Here is a 19,556-nt window from a genome sequence, read left to right on the forward strand (position 1 = left end):
TCACAATCCTCATATTTAAAATTCCTATATAGCTATGGACACAGACATGCACCACCACAACCAGTTTTTATTGGTTAAGATGAGGTTGTATGGATGATTTTTTTTTTTTGCTCAAGCTGGCCTCAATTTTTGATACTCCTGATTTCTGTCTCCCAAGTAACTAGGAGTACTGTTCAGGTATGCAAATTCTTACACACTTAATTGTTTCTCCAATCATTCAACAGCATAAATCCTTGCACCATTTGAACAAACAACATTGGTCACTAAATATATGCACATACTCTTTTAAAATGTACGAAGACAAAAGTACATTAGAAAAAGCTGTCTAGTCTGATAACAGTGCCCTGAAACTATAATATGAACAGGAATATTTCAGGCAAATTGCTCGAGGCTATATTTTGTTTCCTAAGTAATTGCATTTTTCAAGAATTGCTGATAGCTTTATGAAAACAAGGCACCATGAGCTCACTTTAAGGAAGATTCTTCCAACAGGCTGCCTAATTCAATGCAAATATATCTACAAAAGAAAACCCAGAGCAAAATGTTCCCTGCACTCATCAATCCAATGTCTTTCTCCAGGACTGATGGAACACTGCTGTGGGGTGAGATTACTACTAACCCAAATATTTTTCAATATAAAACCTGAAGATAACTTCAGTACAAAATGTGACCATGGTCTATTGCTTTTGTCCAAATCTGATTCTCACACAATTGAAAAAAAAACCCACTCCTGTTCTATCCTGATTACTTATATGTGAACAAGAAAATAATAAGAGGAAAAGCCATAAGATCATGTCGTAAGATTTCTCATCTATCTAGGAGTAAACCAGGCATTCTGATAATGCCTCAATCAGCAGGCTCATCACCCTGAGGCAAAGATGGTGTTCCGGAAGACCAACATTGCTCACAAGCAATGACCTTCATTAAACAGAAACATCCTGTGTAGAAGTAACATCAAAGGAAGGAATGGAAAAACAAACCAAACACTCCTCTGTAATAGAGGACAGCTCAGGGTCAGTGTGTGCCACTCACCACCACCACGAAGAGAATAAATAAAACCAGCAAACCAAAATGTAGCATGACTACTCACTGTGGTTATACATAAACAGTCAATGATATGGAGAAAAAGCAGCAGCAATGCATGAACAATTACATAAATATTCACTAGGGAAGATAGTGACGTGAGGTCCAAAGATTGGAAGTTTGGCTTCCTAACTTTCTTGTCTGAACTTCAGCAAGTCTTAGAAGTCTTGAGGTTCAATCTGGGAACTGAAGATCATCTATACCTACACTGGAGAAGATATCTAAGACAGATAGTTTCCTCATTTCTGTAAGATTTATGAGTATTTTTCCATCACAAGTAAAACATGACTAAGAAAGGGTGATACAAATTGTTGACAAATTACTACAGTCAGACAAATGATTATTTTCTCTGTGCCAAATGCAAATAGTATCTACCTTAGAACAACTTTATAGAGCTCTTATAAAAATTAAGACATTCACAGGTTTTTTTGTTTTGTTTTGTTTTTGGTTGGTCATGGGGGCTGAACTCTGGGCCTGGACACTGTCCCTCAGCATTTCAGCTCAAGGCTAGCACTCTACCACTTGAGCCACAGCACCACTTCTGGCTTTTTTCTGCTTATGTGGTGCTGAGGAATTGAACCTAGAACCTCATGCATGCGAGGCAAGCACTCTCCCAATGAGCCAACTTCTCAGCCCACATTCACAGTTTTAAGGAGCTTTTTCTGAACCCTCATTCATGTACCTTATTAGCATAACCTATATAGATACAGGTTAGGACAGATCAAGCATAATAGATGAATGAATAAAAGTTTATTGTCATGAAGAAATTATAGGGAAGAAAAAAGAAGTGAAAATTAAAATAAAACCATAGCAAAGTAGAAAGTCAGTGGAGAGAAATGGTAGGGAGAATACCCTTCCCTCCCCCCACACACATAACCCAACAAAGGCATCAATGTCTCACTTCAAAAAACTTATGGGCTTTTCTGTTAGATGACAAAGAGGAATGAAGATTACTAACTGACCCTAAAATGGAACTACCATCATGGATTATCCAGTGTCCAGCTGAGTCACTAGGAATGGAAGATGTGTGAGAAGGCTTAGTGATTGCAGGGTGGGAAAGCCTTTTAACTTTTCCCTGATGGTTTTAAAGATAGAAGATGGCCTTGAGGACAAGGCATATGAGCAGGTTCTAGAAACTGGAAAACATAAAGAAAATGGATTCTCCTATAGCACCTATAGAAAAAGAGGTATTAGCCTGCCCTGTACCTGGATTTCATCCCCTGAGCTAATGCTAAGGCTACAAATAAAGCACATGTCTCGTTTTGAGCCTTTAACTGTGGTATTCTGTGATAGCGGCAGGAGGAAGCTACTACAAGAGGGGTGAGAAGGGAGATTGTCAATCCCTCTGCAGGAAAAGGGACTAGGGAGTCCGTTGAAACAGGTGGTGAACAGTCAGAAACCTCTTCTACTAATAAACTGCTCCTTTCATCAGTTAGGAGATCGTGAGCCTTGGCTAGGTTGTTTTCATGCCAATGTCCTTTTAGAGAAGAAAGAAGCAGCACAATGTTGAATAATGAAAACAGACACAAAGTCAGATGACATGACATTTGGTCCTGAAATACTTAAGAAATACTTTCTAATATACATCAGTTATCTCCAAATTAGATTCACAGATGGAAACATATTTTCTTGAATAACATAAAATCCAACAATAGCGAGAAGAGTAAAAATGAGCTCATATAAATGAGCCGCAACTTGACACAGCGAGGCTTCTCTCCAGCTACAGTGAAGTTTTTAGCTGATAATTAAGCACCAAATGAACCATTTGAAAATTTCAGTGCCATGAGCAGAAGAAAATTAAATTAAATCAGAATTAACATATTAGGTCTGGGCTGAGTAAAGACAGATTATTGCTTTGTCTGGATTCTGTCTTGTTAAGCGGAAGCTATTCTTCAAAACATCCTGCTCTAAAACACAATTGATAGGCTGACATTAGCAAGTAAACATGATAATTGAATCATTTAAGTTCAAACAAATGTGTAACAGAATGTTCTGATGGTTACAAGAGCAATGCTTCAGGAGAGCTATCTGAAATGTATTTGGTGTTTGGTTCAATTCAACACATACCGCGGAGCCAGGAATAATGTTTGGTGTTTAGCCTCAAAAGTGGGACAAAAAATGACACAGTCCTCACCGCTCGTGGAGTTCACTCTAGAGAATATAGTTAATCATAAAGAAATATCTAGAAGATGACAAATACTAAGCAAAGTAATACAAACCGCAATTGAGCCTCAAATCATTAAAAATCTAAGAACATGAAAGGGGGTGGGTAGTGCAAGGGAGGATGAAGAGAAGAAGGGGGAGCAGCCAAGAATTCAATGTTTATCCCACAATTTTTTTAATGAAACAAGGGGTGGGCTGAGAAGGAGGGGTGAGAAAGTTGAAAGGGATAACATTAATCAAGATGCATTGTACTCAGAAATTGCTTTGTTGAATGTCAACTCCTTTGCACAACTACTTAAAGATAATTTTTAATGTTTTTAAGAAAATAGTAAAAGAAAATCCATCTATGGTGGAGACATTATCAGTCTATGGAGAAACTGAAAAATGAAATGAAATAGAAACCACATATTTGGTGAAAATAAACAAATAAATAAGTCACTTCTGAGTATGTCAAGTAAAACAGGCATACCTTTCTACCAGGACTTGAACTTAGGGTCTCAAGCTCCCTGAGAATTTTTTTTGTTCACCAGTGGTGCTCTATGACTTGAGTCATACCTCTAGCCCAACTTTCTGCTGATTAATTACAGGTGAAGTCTTTTGGAGGTTTTTCCTTGGCTGACTTTAAGCCATGATCCTCTAGATTTCAGCCTCCTGAACAGCTAGGATTTCAGAGTAAGCCACCCCTTGCCCAGCTAAATATTTCTTTATAGTAAAGTTTGTTTAAAAAGATCAACATTAGGGGCTGGGGGTTTAGCCCAGTGGAAGGGCGCCCGCCTGGCGTGCCCAAGGCCCTGGGTTCGGTTCTCAGCCCTAGTTTAAAAAAAAAAAAAAAGATCAACATTAATGATACAGGATAATGAAAATGTATCCTATAGAGTTTGAGAGCTATTTTTAATAAAGAAATTGTCTTTTTGAATTCTGTTGTTTTTTTTGGGGGGGGCGGTCCAGTCGTGGGGTCTGAACTCTGGGCCTGGGCACTGTCCCTCAGCTCTTCAGTTCAAGGCTAGTGCTCTACCATTTGAGCCACAGCGCCACTTCTGGCTTTTTTCTTTTTGCTTATGTGGTGCTGAGGAATTGAACCCAGGGCCTCAGGCATGCAAGGCAAGCGCTCTACCACTGAGCCACCTTCCCAGCCCCGAATTCTCAGTTTTTATCTATAAAAAGTTCATGTGAATTTTTATCCAACTCATAATAAATATATTTACATTTGTATTATAAAAATGTTTAACTTAGACATACTTACAGTAGCTCCTCAACTTCCATATCTCAGCCCCTTATCTCTTAAAATGTTTTCAGTAAAATTGACATCTCAGAAAACCAAGTACTATATTCATCCTCAGGCTGCACAGTTCCTCCAGGCACATTACTGTAAAACCACAGGGCAAGAAGGTCTCAGCTTGAAAAATACAATGTGACAAAATCTTTTAGGATGAATCTTTCCAGGAAAAAAATATACATAAAGTAACCTACAAAAATAATAGAATTATAGGTGGGCTGCATTAGGTACATTGAAAACTATCTGTATACATGTATATAAATTTGCTTTGTAAGTCTCACCCAGTACAAGGTTTCCCACAGTGGGGGCTCTTCCAGAAAACAAAATACAACCCCTTCTCAGTAACAAGCAAAATACATGCATACAATTTTAAATAAATTTAATTGGATGAAGTCTTAAAATTATTTTACTGTCTTTATACATTTGAGAGGCTAGTTTAAAATTTAGCTAATTTAGCTCATTTAAAATTTAGATTAGCTTTAAGACTTTGTAAATGCTTTGAAAATTAATGCATCAGAATTTTCTCCCCCCATATGACAGCTATAAACACAACAAGAGACATATCATACATTAGTTTTATTTCATAAAATTACATCATATGCCCTCAACACTGCAGAAGCTTCTTCAGGAAAAGAAATAATTGATTTATTTGTCTACCAGAAAAGTTCAATGACATTTTGTACTTGTTTGCTTTGCCAGTGTTGTCCAAGAATGAAATATTCCACATTTCTCCAATAATCTGGAAGTGAAGTATAACCCAACGTGAGGAGAAAGAAGTCTCATGTGCACATGTATGGGAATATCAATTTTAATGTGATATTCATGGGATTAGGCACATTGTTTAACATCTGTAATCCCAGTACTTGGGAAGGAAGAAATATGAGGATCGTGGTTAGAGTCTGGCCTGGGCAAGAAGCTTGTAAGACCCAATATCAAAGCAACTGGAGTACTGGTATAAATCTGCAATCTCAACTATGTGGGAGGTATAGGGAAAAAGAAGGATTGCAGCCTGAGACCCACATGGCAAGCTTGCAAGAACTTATCTGCAAAGAAACTAAAGAAAGAAACAGACAAGAGGTATGGCTTCAGAGGTGAAGCATTTGCTTATCAAGCATAAGGTCCTGAGATCAAATCACACACTGCCAAAGCAGAGGGAGGAACTGGAGATTGATATCCATTCAAAGAGTCCAATCTGTGTAACACTGAATCCATTCCTGGGATGAGATAGCTATAAACTGTTTGATGATGTCAAGATTAAGGACAGAGTTTGAAATGAAAAAAAGATGTGTGAAAGAAAGGACATCCTGGAAAATTGCTGATATGCTCAGGAAACCTTCATTCGTCTTTTGGGGGCCCAGCCACATCTACCTGGTTCTTCCCCACCCAAGCCCCTGCCAGGCTTGGGAAGGTATGTGGGGGGCGGGGAGGATGGCACTACACCTGATATGCAGTGTGCTTGTCAACACAGAGTACACACAGCTGCCAATCTAATGCACATCCCTCTCTGCCTGGCCTTCTCTAAGTGCCTCCCATAGTGCCTTTCTCAGTCCTATGACATGGAAGGAATTAGTGTCATCCCCAGAGTTACCAAAGGGAAAAGTGGTTTACAGAGGCTCCCATGCCCAGGGTTCAGTGTTAAAGGTAAAGCTTAGATTTGCAGCAAGACCCTTCCATCCTCCAATGATGTGAAGAGGCAAGAACAAAGATAAGGTACTCATGATGTACTTCTTGATTGACCAGTAATAGATTTTTTATAACATTACAATCCCAAAGAATGATTCACTAGAATTATAATAACTTCAAATGTTGTACATATAAATACAGAAGATGGAGATGAAGATATAAGAAAAACAAAAATCTCCCCTTCCTTCCATGCCATATCCATTAGCCAGGGCACCATAACAAATACTATAGACTGAAAGCCTTATACAACAGAAATTGCTCACATTTCTAGAGGCTAGAAGTCCAAAACCAAGATGCTGGCAGGGTTTGATTCTTTTCTGGCATATAGATGGCTGTCTTCTGTTATCTTCCTAATATGTTCCCCATGTCTCTTGGTGTCCTAATCTCTTCTTTGCCTAAGGACACCAGGCGGGTTGGATGAGGCCATCCCCTACCAGCCTCATTTTAAAGTAATGACATCTTGAAAGAACTTATCTCCAAATAAAAATCACACTCTGAAGTACTGGAGGGTAGAGATTCAACATATGAATTTGGCAAGAGGATATAATTCAGCCCGTAACAGCCAGCAAGTTACAAGTGATCATATCTAAAACTTAAGATTTTATTATTAGAAATGTGGCAGCAAATAGAAGAAGCTCAAAGACTTCAAAGCAATTCTCTCTGAAGTTTGAGAACCTGGTAGGCAGAAGATAGGAAACTACATTCCTACTGTCACTCTTACATAACTATTAGTCCTATTTCAAAGTACATATGTAAATACAATGAAAGGTGCACAACACAGCATTTTCCATATAAAAATAATTTTTATGATGATGAGTAATACACAAATAGACATCCCTACAAATCAGTTAAAACTTTCAGATCTTTGTCATATGCCTAAGGCTACAATATTTTATGATATATAAGGCTAAATAACTAAGAAAATAATGATACACTAAATGGAACTTAGAGTATTTTAAAACACCATGCACTGAGGTTTATTACACCCCAGTCATCAAGAAGCTAAAGAGTGGTTTGTGTGCATTAGGTATCATGAACCTGATCGAAGAAGAGATTATTCTCTTATTGACACATAAATGGTGTCTATTTTTCTTTCTTTTCTATATATCTTCTGAAAAAGCAAAGGAGTGGTTTATGATGTCCATTAAACTCCTATCAAAGAGGAACCTGAAGGCTGAGGAACTCAACCCTAAGGACAGCAATCCCACTATGATTTATTCAACTACACTCTGTAGGTGGGCAACTTAGAACAACTGGGCCCCCAATTCACTGCCAAAACTTCCCCCTCATCCATTTCTTATTCCAGAAGTTAGAGCTGCCATGGAAACACTCACCCCAGCTAGAGCTAAAAGAGCCTAGTGTGGGCAGTAAGTGGACTCCGACTTAATGGCGGCACCAGAGAGACAGCAACACCAAAGAGAAGACACTGTTGTTAAGAAAAGCTACTGCACCATCTAGGTGCCAAGGGAATCATTTGGAGCTGTGGGCGTTAGCCAATGGTAGAGCGCTTGCCTAACAGTAGGCCCTCGGTTCTATTTCTAACACTACCAAAGGAAAAATAGTAATCACTTTAAGTGAATGATCTTCCAGGACAGGAAAGCAAGCAAGCATCTGGTAGAAAGTGCCCTGCACATCTGTCCTGAATAATAAACTAGACTCTGCAGAGTCATCTTTGCTTTCATTCAGATGGCTCACCTGTTCTCAGGTGAAGTCATGGTACTATGCGTTAACCCAGAACCTCAAATGAGTATCTACAACATGTTTGCATTTCCATTTTCTTTTCTTAAGGAGACATAGGGAATCCTTACCCATGAGTTCTCATCCATCAGGGCTGCTAAAATAAAATTCCAATGGCTGAGCAGCCTGTAAATAGCAAAAAGTTATTCTTCATAGTTCTGGAGCCTGAGAAGTCCAAGATAGCAGACTTCATATCGCATGAAGACTTGCTTCCGGGTGGCTGACTCCCCCTTCTTGCTGTATATACCCAAAGTAGAGTGGATCTAGCCCTCCTGACCTAATCACTTCCCAAAGGGCTAACCTCCTATCATCATCACATTAATGATTCAGTTTCAACCCATAGATTTTTCAGACCACAGAAGGATCTGAATTACAGAAATTAATTCTGTCAACTTAACTAGAATGAAGGATGTGTATGTGACTCGTAAGGCATTGTTGATGGGAGTGTTTGTGAGGATGTTTCCAGAAAAGACTAGCATGTGAATCAGTGAAATGAGTAGAGAAAAACCATCTTCAAAGTAGGTAGGCACATTCAATGGGCTGGGAGATATGCGGAACAAGAAAACCACAGAAGGGAGCATTTTCTCCCTCCATGAGGGGAAATCAGAACTCCAGGTCCTTCTGCCTGTGGATACTAGATTTAATATTACAAACTTCTCCCAAAGGCTTTGGCCTGGAAATGTTTTTATACTGTTCACTTCCCTGGTTTAGGCTTCCAGACTTGAACTGAGCTGTGCTGCTAGCTTTGCTGGTTCTGTAGCTTACAGGTGGCCTGCTAGGGCCTTTCACAGACTCTGTGAAAATGTGTGCCAATTCCTTAATAAATCCCTTCCTGTCTACATATACATCCTATTTTTTCTGTCTCTGTGAAGAACCTATACTAATATAATAGTACCTAAACAGGTACTATACAAGTTTGGGCATATTTTAAATGCTAAGCATGCATGATGTCTTTGTTTTGTTTAGCTGTCATCATTGTAGTCTAATGGTGCTTTTTGAGGTCTATAAGTAGATCAGCAGTACCCTTTCAATGAGATGTCCAAAGAGGGACTCTCATGGTCAAAGAAAACTAAAGCCAGTGGCAGATGAGACCAATAATCCACCCAAATCATCAGACCTTTTCCAGCTCCCACACAGGCTGGATTCTTACAAGACATGTCAGGATCCATGAAGGCATCCAGGATGAAAATTAGACAGACTGTTAGCATTTTATAGATGATGAAACATAAAACCACCAAAATGAAAAGGCCCTTCTCAAAATCACTGGTTAGCAAACTCTATCTGGAATTAGGATTCAGAAATTATATGACCTACAACAGCCTTAAACAACTCCCAAATCTTCAGAACTCTTGAGCATTATATGAAACGATATTGTACCTTCTTATGTAACAAAACTTTAGTCTATGATACAAAATTTGAGGGATACAAAATTAAAACATGAAAAAACAAAGTGTGTAAGTTTAAAGCTATAGATTGTCTCCAACATCCTTTAAAGCTCTGAAGAAGCTAGAAATAGAAGCATTATAACTTAATAAAGGCTATCTATCTATGATAACTTGCAGACAACATCATACCATTTCCTATAAAATCAAGATCAAGACAAGGATATCTACTCTTTCCATATACTTATAGCCAGAGAAATAGGACAAAAAAGTGAAATGAAAGTGATCCAAATATGAAAGGAAATTTAAACTACACCTATTGGCAGGTGATACCATCCTATGGCGCCATCTTAAAACACATAGAGATAGCAAAGTAGTAGGATATAAAATCAGCATATCTGTATAGCCAACAACAAGCATATGGAGAAGGAAATTAGGAAAACAATTCCACTCACAAGATCCTAAAAAAATAGTACATAAATAAATAAACCGAGGAATAAACCTAACCAAGGAAGGGAAGTACTTTTTTATAAAAAATAAATCTTTAAATTCTGAAAGTCAATGGAAGCAAAAAAGGCCCCATGTATCCAAAGGAATAGGAAGCAAAAGAGCAATGTTGAAGGCATCACAGTTCCAGACTCTGAACTCTACTACAAAGCTATAGTAACTAAAACAGTTTGGTACTTGCACAAAAACAAACCCAAAGAGCAATGGAACAGACCTGAAGACCTAGGAAATAAACCCACACATCTATAGCCATCTGATTTTTGACAAATGAGCATCAATAAATAATGCTGGAAAATTGGATGTCTGTATTAGAAAACTCTAATCGGATCCCTGTCTCTTACCTTGTACTAATATCAATTCAGAGGATCAAAGATTTCAAAGTAAGGTCTAAAACCTTGAAATTGCTACCAGAAAGATTAGAACATAAATTATGGATATCAGCAAGAACTGCCTAAAGAGAACTCCAGTGGTTCAGCAAATAGAAGAGAAAATTGTCAATTTTGGGATTACATCAAGCTAAAAACCTTCTACATGGCAAAAATAAATAAATAAGTAAAAAATAAAAAACATAATCATTAAACTAAAAAGATAACATACAGAATGGAAGAATGTTAGCTATTTACCTAAAGGGATATAATAACCACAATATACAGGGAGCTTAAGAAACTAAATCCCCATGGAATAACCCAATTAATAAATGGGCAAAGAAAGCTGGGTGCCAGTGACTCACTCCTGTAATCCTAGCTACTCAGGAGGCTGAGATCTGAGGATTGCGGTTCAAAGCCAGCCGGACAAGAAAAGTCTGCGAAACTCTTATCTCCAATGAACCACCAGAAAACTGGAAGTGGCACTGTAGCTCAAGTGGTAGAGAGCTAGCCTTGAGCTGAAGAGCTGAGGGACAGTGCTCAGGTCCAGAGTTCAAGCCGCACAACTGACAAAAAAAAGTGGGCAAAGAAGCTAAAATAGACATTTCTTACAAGAAGTACAAATGTCAAATAAAGACATGAAGACATGCTTAACATCCCTGGCCATAAAAGAAATACAAATCTTCACATTAAGATGCTACTCACTCTAAGTCAGAATAGCCATCATCAAAAATAGGAACAGTGAGTGACAAATTTCGTTGAAGATACAGGAAAAAAGGAACTTAGTGTACTAATGATGGAAATATAAATTCGTGCAACCACTAAGGAAGTCAGTTTGGAGGTTCTTCAAAAAACTAAAAATATGACCCAGAATCTTCACTTCCATGATCATTGCAGCACTATTCTCAATAGCCAAGTTATGGAAACAGCCCAGATACCCTATGACCAATAAATGGATCAAATGAATCAATAAAATGTGGTATTCTCTCAACCAATACAAACAATGAGAGAATGAGATTCTCTCATTGGAGAATATCATATGGATGGCCTAGGAAAAAGTCAGATTGAGTAAAACTGACTAATGTAAGATATATAGAAGAGTTAAGATTCCATGGTATAGTCTCTCTGAACCATTAAGAGTTACTTTAATAAAATGAGTATCAGGAAGCCAAAACATGTCTTGACTGGAGGAATGTACAAGTTAAAAGGAGGGACTAAGACAAATGCAAAGAAAAATGATATATAATACTTAATGTAAATGTAAAAATGGGAATAGAAAGCTTAATGAGATAGTGGGGGATATGACACAAAAATAACAAAAGTGATTCTGATCAATATTACATAAATTAAAAATAACAAAAAACATAAATCTTTAAATCTTCATGAAATAAGTAGATGTTATATGGTCTTAACTGTTTGAGTATCGTTTTTCCATTGTATTTAGATTATAATCCACATAATATACTAGATTCACTATCACTATGGAATTTTAAATTACTGATCTTATCTTAGATATTTTTCTTTTTATAATAATATTATAAAAAAATATAAAGAATACAGGAGAGAAATATTTTAACATACAAAATCATTTCTTAGACTAAAATCTGTCAACTGAAGTTCACAATACCTTAAAAAGTTTCTCAACCAATTTAAATGACCAAATTTAGCTTCTCCAGGAACAAACTTTTATTTCCAAATCCAATTATAGCCCCAATAGTTAATGTTAAATTGTCATGATTATTCTTTACCTCAGAAAACACTAAAAGGGTATCCCTTATACAAATCGCATTTCCAAAGCAGTATTTATTTTTAAAATGTTTCTTAAAGTATAGCAGTAAATAGTTAAAAAATGACCTGTCACTTGGAAAGTAAGCTCTCTAAATTATGCATCTAGAAAGATAGAGAAACTACTTCTTTTCATTCAGTGTCTGAGAATGTTATGAGATACAGCAAGATTTTACTAGTGAAAGAGTAATAGATGGAAATATTCTTTAAATAATTAAAATCTAAAGCTCTAGGATTTAAATAAATTATCAGTCTTACAATACTCTTGTCAAACTCTATGCAGTAATAAAGTGCAAACAAAGCTATGCTACCATGGCCATGTTCCAAAGCTAAGTGGTTTAATATCTTAATGTGCTATCTCCCTGCTCTGGAGACCAGAAATGGGGAATCCAGGGGGCAGCAGGGCTGCATCTTTTGAGGTTGTGAGAAATAATCGGTTCCTGTCCTCTGTCCGACTGCTGGTAGCCTCAAGGCATTTTCTAGCAAGTAGATGCCATACTCTCTGGGTCTTCGTATCTCTCTGTGTGTGAGCTCAAATTTCCCCTCTTCAGAAAGATATCAGTCACACTGGACCAGGGTCTACCTTAATGACTTCACTTTCTCTGCTAATTCCTATTCCCAAGTCAGGGCACTGTGAATGGTCCTGGGAGCTACAACCTGCTATATCTGATGGAAGAGGTCTGTAATTCAACACAAAACAGCTTCTAGCTAAATAGAACCGAATCCCAGCCATTTTCTGTAGAATTCCACAACTGACCAAAACAAGGAAAAAGGCTACTTTCTACCTCGAACCTAAAGGCCAACAATCTTACTAAGGAAGCTATGAGCCACAAGAACAAGCTCTTGAAGTTATTTAAGGAGTCTCACAATCTCTGTCAAGTTATTAGCTCTCAGAGCTGTCACTGTCGCTTTCCTCTGAGCCCAGCTTCCTGCCATCTGCCTCTGCTAACCCTCGCGCCCCGCAGAGGCATGGAGACATAGCGGAGGACTCAGTTTCTCAATGTGCTTCATGTAAAGGATGCTTGTCACCTCACATCCTTTGTGGGAAGAGCAGGAATTTGAAAAGAATAATGCTCAATAAATTGAGCACATGCTATACGTGGGCCCACTATGGGGTAGCTTATTAATGTCAGGAATGGTCTATGATCCTGAGGAACTGAACAAATATCTCCACCCCTTACAAAGCATATATGCTGCTGGTGGACGAGACAGAAAAAACTAAGGAAAGTAAGATATAAAATATATAATGAGTGGTGGTAAATGTGACCCAAAATGAAGAAAAGAAGGAAAACAGAAAGGGCCAGAGGCAGCAGAACGCACCCTTCATAACCTTCATTAGGTCCGTCTGTGAAGGTGATGCTGAGCAGTCAGGAAGGTGGCACCAGAAGTGGCACAGCAGCAGAAGAAGCAGGACAGCAAAGGTTCTGGGGAGGCCAATAGCGGGCACAGAGTGAAGGGACCACCAGAAAATCTTAAGCAGAGGAATATTACATGGCCAATGTGATGAGAATTAAGTACAGAGAAGATAGGCATGGTGTGCCCAGGTAGGAGCTAATGGCTTCCAACTAGGCATAGTTGCAAAGGTAACCAGAAGTAGTCTTCTCCCAAACAGACTTGAGAGAATCATAGGATTTGCTTAAATGTCCATATTGAGGTATCAGAAAAGACTGAAGGTGAAGATGACTCAGGAATTGGTCTCGGAAGCCATCTGAATGGCTGTCTTAAATGCATCCAGGTTAATAATCTTTTTGATGTCTAGGAGGCGTTACTATGCACAGTGGGCTACATGCAAAGCAAGTGGGAGTTAATGATTCAGGAGTATAAAACAGAGATGATACTGAAAGTCAAGGACACGGTTACAACTATCAACGGAAAAATTAGAGGGATAATCAAAGGACTAAGACTTATGATGTGGCAATACTCAGAGGTAAAAGACATGTGGACAACAAGCCTGGAGACTGAAAAGAATCAACCAGGAAACAGACAGAAACCAGAACAGTGTGAGTTCCTGAGAGTCAGGGGAAGAAAGGAAGGGATAGTGTGCTGGATGGTACTGACAGGACAAGCAAGAATAGCACTGTCATTGATGATCCGGCCTTTGCTTCACCATCAATGGTGTGGGCAAAACTCTTTTGATGGAGAAACAGAAAGAAATTCTGGTTGTAATGATAAGGCAAAGAAAGGAAGGAGTAGAATGGAGACACTGAATTCTTTTAGGAAATTTGCTGCAAAATGGAAAAAAGAAAGAAAGAAGAGTTTGAGAGCCATTAAGTAAACTCAAGAATTATTTTTTTAGCACTATGGTGTGTGTGTGTGTATGTGTGTGTGTGTGTGTGTGTGTGTGTGCGCGTGCGTGTGTGTGTGTGTGTGTGTGTGTGTGTGTGTGTGTGTGTGTGTGTGTGTGTGTGTGTGTGTGTGTGTGTGTATTTTGGTCCTGGGGCTTGAACTCAGGGCCTGGGCACTGTCCCTGACCTTTTATGCTTAAAATTCATACTCTATCACCCCAACACCACTTCTAGGTTTTAGTGATAAGTTTCAAGGACTTTTCCTGCCTGGCTTTCCTGGCTTCAAACCACGAACCTCAGATCTCAGGCTCCTGAATAGCTAAGATTATAGGTATAACCTGCCAGTGGCCAGCTATAAAAATAGCATTTAAAAATGTTGATGGGAAAGACAAAATAGAAAGGGACACTTGATTCATGATCAGTGAGTCAATGGGTCTTGATGCTAAAGGAGGGGTCCCTGAGAGCATTGTCCCCACTCAAGACTGAAGGCACAGACTGACACAAGGTCCGACCTACATGGAGTGTGGCTCTCCCTGCATCCTCACTCCTTCCTGATTCCAGGGATGCTGAAGCCAGCTCAACACCCTCCATACCAGCTGCCAGTCCAAGAGGTGCCTAGCAGCTGCTGACAGTCAGCTCAAATGCCTTCCTGGACAACAATAAAAAATACACACTGGAATGTTAAAGAAAAGTTCAAGAGGAACACCACCCAGGGGTGAGTCTCAAGATATGCAAGACCTTCTGTGCATGTTTGTCAGCTCTCAGCACACATTGACACCCCTCCCCCCAACACAGTCATTTCCACAGCACTGCTTAAGAATCACCACAAAACCCCCAGGCGAAGGGGAACCGGATGTTCTCACATCTCAATAAAACCTCAGGGGGAGAGAGATACTATAACACAAGGCACTGAGAAGGTTTGTAATCTCTTCCTCTGAGAATTCAGTAGGTGTTGAGCAAGACAAACAAATGTACTCGGAATTGTAGGTGAAAAAAACCAACAACAATAACTTCAATATCCAAAGGGAAATCCTATGATAAACATCTTTTTAGAAAGTGTGTAAAATATCACCATATCCATATGTAAATTCGAGTATCCTCTCATGCCAAAAAAAAAAAGATAACTCTATTGGAAGCTGTATATTAATTCTCCAAAACACTATATCAGGGAATTCTGTGATACACATTTTTCCTCCTGTTTTCCTTTATATCAATATGCAAACAAAAATCCTTCCTTCGGCCTGGTGCTAGTGGCTCACGCCTGTAATCCTATCTACTCAGGAGGCTGAGATCTGAGGACTGCAGTTCACGAAGCGACACTAGGCAGAAAAGTCCCTGTGAGTCTCAACCACACCAAAACGGAAAGTAGAGCTAGGGCTCAAAGTGGTAGAAAGTGGTAGAGCACTAGCCCTAAGCAAAGGAGCTCAGGGACAGTGCCCAGGCCCTGAATTCAAGCCCCACAACTGACAAAAAACAAATCCTTCCTTTGAAGAGTAACGGAAAATCTCAGCCCTGTGAAGGCATTGATGGCCAACCTCATCAGAAGCCCAAATTATACGCACATATCTAAAGTACCCGGGCAGCAAAGAAAAGTTCCTCAAGCGATCTTGTCCAGGATTCAGATAGGTATAGTAACTGGGAAATGTCTGGCACCTGCAAAGAGCTATAGGAAGATTGTTCTCTGGGATTTTACCATAAACTTTTAAAATATAGCTGCAAAATTTAGAACAACTATGTTCAATATTGTTTCTGAGATAAAAATTATAAGGTTAAGACAAACTATAGACATTCAAGCTACTGTCACTAAACCACGAAATTCAGGCCAAGAATGTTGGCTCATGTCTATAATCCTATCCACTTGAGAGGAAGAGATCAGGGGAATCAAAACTTGGGACCAACATAGGCAAATGGTATCAAGACCCAGCTCAACAAATAACCCACGCATGGTGGTTTACCCTTGTAATCCTAGTACACAGAAAGTGTAAAGAGGATTAAAAACAAAAGCACAAGGCTCTCAATCCAAAAAAAATGATGAAAAGAAGGGTAAGGTAGTGGCTCAAGGGATAAAGTGTCTACTTAGCAAGCATAAGACTGAGTTCAATCCCCAGAACAACCAGAAAATTAAACTGGAACTGTCATGCATAACTTGTTGGAATGGAAAGTGGCACAGCTATCGTGGTAAATAGTCTTCCAGGTTGTCAGGTTCAACACAGATACCATATAGCCTAGCAATTCTATAGGTAAAAAATGAGTTGTAAAATTCATACACATAAGAATGATGGAAACATGCTCCCCAAGAGTTGGTCATTAACAGCATTATTTGTAATAGCTAAAACAAGGAAATAGCTCTAATATCCATCAACTGATGGCTGAGCAAGGACTCTATACTTGATACCAGCAAAGGAATATTGTGTGACAATTAAAGGAAGAATCAGTATATAGTGATGGGCCTTGTATGCTTTATGATGAATTAAAGGAGAAATTTCAAAGGACTAGATCTTTTTTATTTCCATTTATATGAGTGTCCAGAAGAGGCAAATCCTCAGATAGAAACCAGATCTGTAATTTCCAGGAACTGAGGAGGTTGAAAGAATCAGGGAATGGCTCCTGTTGGGTACAGAGCTTCAATGGTGGCTGCCAGGTACCAGTTGCTCACACCTGTAATCCTAGCTACTCAAATGGCTGAGATCTGAGGATTGCAGTTCAAAGCCAGCCTAGGCAGAAAAGTTTGTGAGACTCTTACCTCCAACTAACCAGCAAAAAAGCTAGAAATGGAGCTGGAGCTCCAATGGCAGAGTACTAAGAAGCTCAGTGACAGCTCTCAGGCTGTTCAAACCCCAGGACTGACACACACACACACACACACACACACACACACACACACACACACACACACACACACACACACACACACACACACACACACACACACACACACACACAATATACTTAAAGTGGAAAAGTCTATTAAAGCTAAGAACAGACAGCAAGGAAGGAATAATACTTTCCTTTGTGGATATCTGTATTCCAACTATTGTTTTATTTCTGAATGTCATTTTTAGACCTTAAAGTTGACAGATAACCAACACCTAAAGAGCAATTACTACTGATTTATGAGTACCTGTGCATTTTCTATATTATTTCATACATAATACAGAAAGAAGGAGAAAGAAGAAGGGGGTAAGATGTTTGTTCAAACAAGAAGAAATGTCCAGGAGCCAGAAAAGTAGCATCTGCTCCTGCTGGCTGTGACTAAAATTAAGCTCTAGTTTAGCTTTCAGCTAAAATTATCATAATTGAAATAAAACTAACCAACTGGATATGACTTGCAATTTTCTCATCCATCGGGAGGGAGGAGGACAAAGGCAGGGTGTCGGGCAGCAGTGTGGACTCCTGCCCTGCCGGTGTCCTTCAGCTGTGGCCAGGGGAAGACCTGCCCTGTCTGTCACCAGTGGAGATGGTCAGGGGACCTCTCCTCTCCTCACAGCCTCCTAAGCCATAGTAAAGAAGTTGCTCTGGGAGAAAACCAGAGGAAGCAATGGAGCCTCAGAGCACCTGGGATACCACAAAACACAAAATTATGCTCCTTTGACCATTCTTTCCTGATTCTTGCCTAAAGCAAGACTTCCACATACAAAGACATACGGTGCAGGCACTCAGATATATGTATGCATGTATGTATGTATGTATGTATGTATGTGTGTGTTTTCTCAAACTTATATATATGCACATATTTTATGTACATTTATGTACTAAATATTATATGTGATATAATATATAAAATATACATTTGTGTATGTATTGTATATATATATATATATATATATGATATCATATATATTATATATGGTGGTGTGGTGGCATCTATGCTACTGAAAATTCGGGGAATAAAATTCCCTCAGCTGAAAGGTCCTAAGTCTGTGAAAACATGTACAATCACATGATAATCATAACCATCATTTTATACTTCTTGTTTCTTATATGTGATGACAAGAACAATCAAGTAAAAAGAAATTAATGCATATGGATTGGTAATTTTGTTCATAAAACTTTAATTTTGTAACATAAAACTTTAATTTTACCATAAGCTTTGAAATATGTATAGGGAGATTTAATCTCTAAATTAGGATCCTATAGTAATTTAGAAGCATACATCCACAGATACCATTTCTGAATATAAATAAAGGATTTAAAGCCTATTCTTACACTCTGAGTAAAAGATTCCTGGCTATCCAATTAAATAATGTACTATGTTTATTCTTACTTATTCTACCGCTATTCTAGTGATTCACTATATTTAAACTCTTCTATTTCCACAGATATAATGATGGGGTGTTTCTTTAATTTCTTCATCATGCCCTGAGTCATAAACAACCAAAATCAGTTGTCAAGATCTTAGAGAAATATGTCCAAACATCCAAAGAATAATTAATCTAAATCCTTCATGCAGATTCCAGGTATAGTATGTTCTGTGTCATTGATTTTCTCCTCTACAATTGATATATATTCAATAAGAGGAAAGACTTCATATTTAGCAATAATTATACCTTCATTTTTCACAAGGTCAAATACATTTAAGTAAGACCTGTTCATTAAAGCTCTACCACAATATCTAAGAACATTTTTAAAGGTTATTTAAATTTAATTTTATTTTATCGTAAGGGTGACGTACAGAGGGGTTATAGTCACATAATTAAGTTAATGAGTACATTTCTTGTCGAACATTGTTACTCTTCCCTCATTTTCTCCCACTTTCCCTCTTCCCTCCCCTCCCCCCGCCCATCATATTGTTTTGTGAGTGTCACTGTTACATCGGTTCACCCTTTTTCCTTTGTCTCACCAGCTTGTTATTCCTCTTACCTTCCTCAAATCAGATAAACATATATACAAAGGGGCTGGGAAGGTGGCTCAGTGGTAGAGTGCTTGCCTTGCATGCATGAGGCCCTGGGTTCGATTCCTCAGCATCACTTAAGCAGAAAAAGCTGGAAGTGGCGCTGTGGCTCAAGTGGTAGAGCACTAGCCTTGAGCTGAAGAGCTGAGGGACAGCACCCAGGCCCAGAGTTCAGGCCCCACAACCGGGAAAAAAAAAAACGTATTTACAAGACACAGGATACCAAAAATCAAAAACAGTGACAACAGGATATAAATCAAAGGGGAAAAATAAAAACAAGATGAAGGAAAAAAATAACTTCACACAGTACATTAAAAAAACACCTCTTATTTCCATATCTTGGAGTTCATTTCAATAAGCTTCATTTTATAAGGCCATATGTACATAGCTATTGAGCTA

At 38.6% G+C, this 19,556-nt stretch overlaps 1 protein-coding gene across 1 annotated transcript in view; it reads right to left on the reverse strand.

The window, feature by feature from the left end:
- Hs6st3 (heparan sulfate 6-O-sulfotransferase 3) overlaps positions 1-19,556 on the reverse strand; it is a 668,805-nt gene that overhangs the window by 423,720 nt on the left and 225,529 nt on the right. The gene's annotated exons all lie outside the window — the stretch shown is intronic.

Source organism: Dipodomys merriami, unplaced genomic scaffold (genome assembly GCF_024711535.1).
Source record: "Dipodomys merriami isolate MVZ:Mamm:240054 unplaced genomic scaffold, mDipMer1.0.p SCAF_6, whole genome shotgun sequence".
Taxonomy (NCBI): Eukaryota; Metazoa; Chordata; class Mammalia; order Rodentia; family Heteromyidae; genus Dipodomys; species Dipodomys merriami.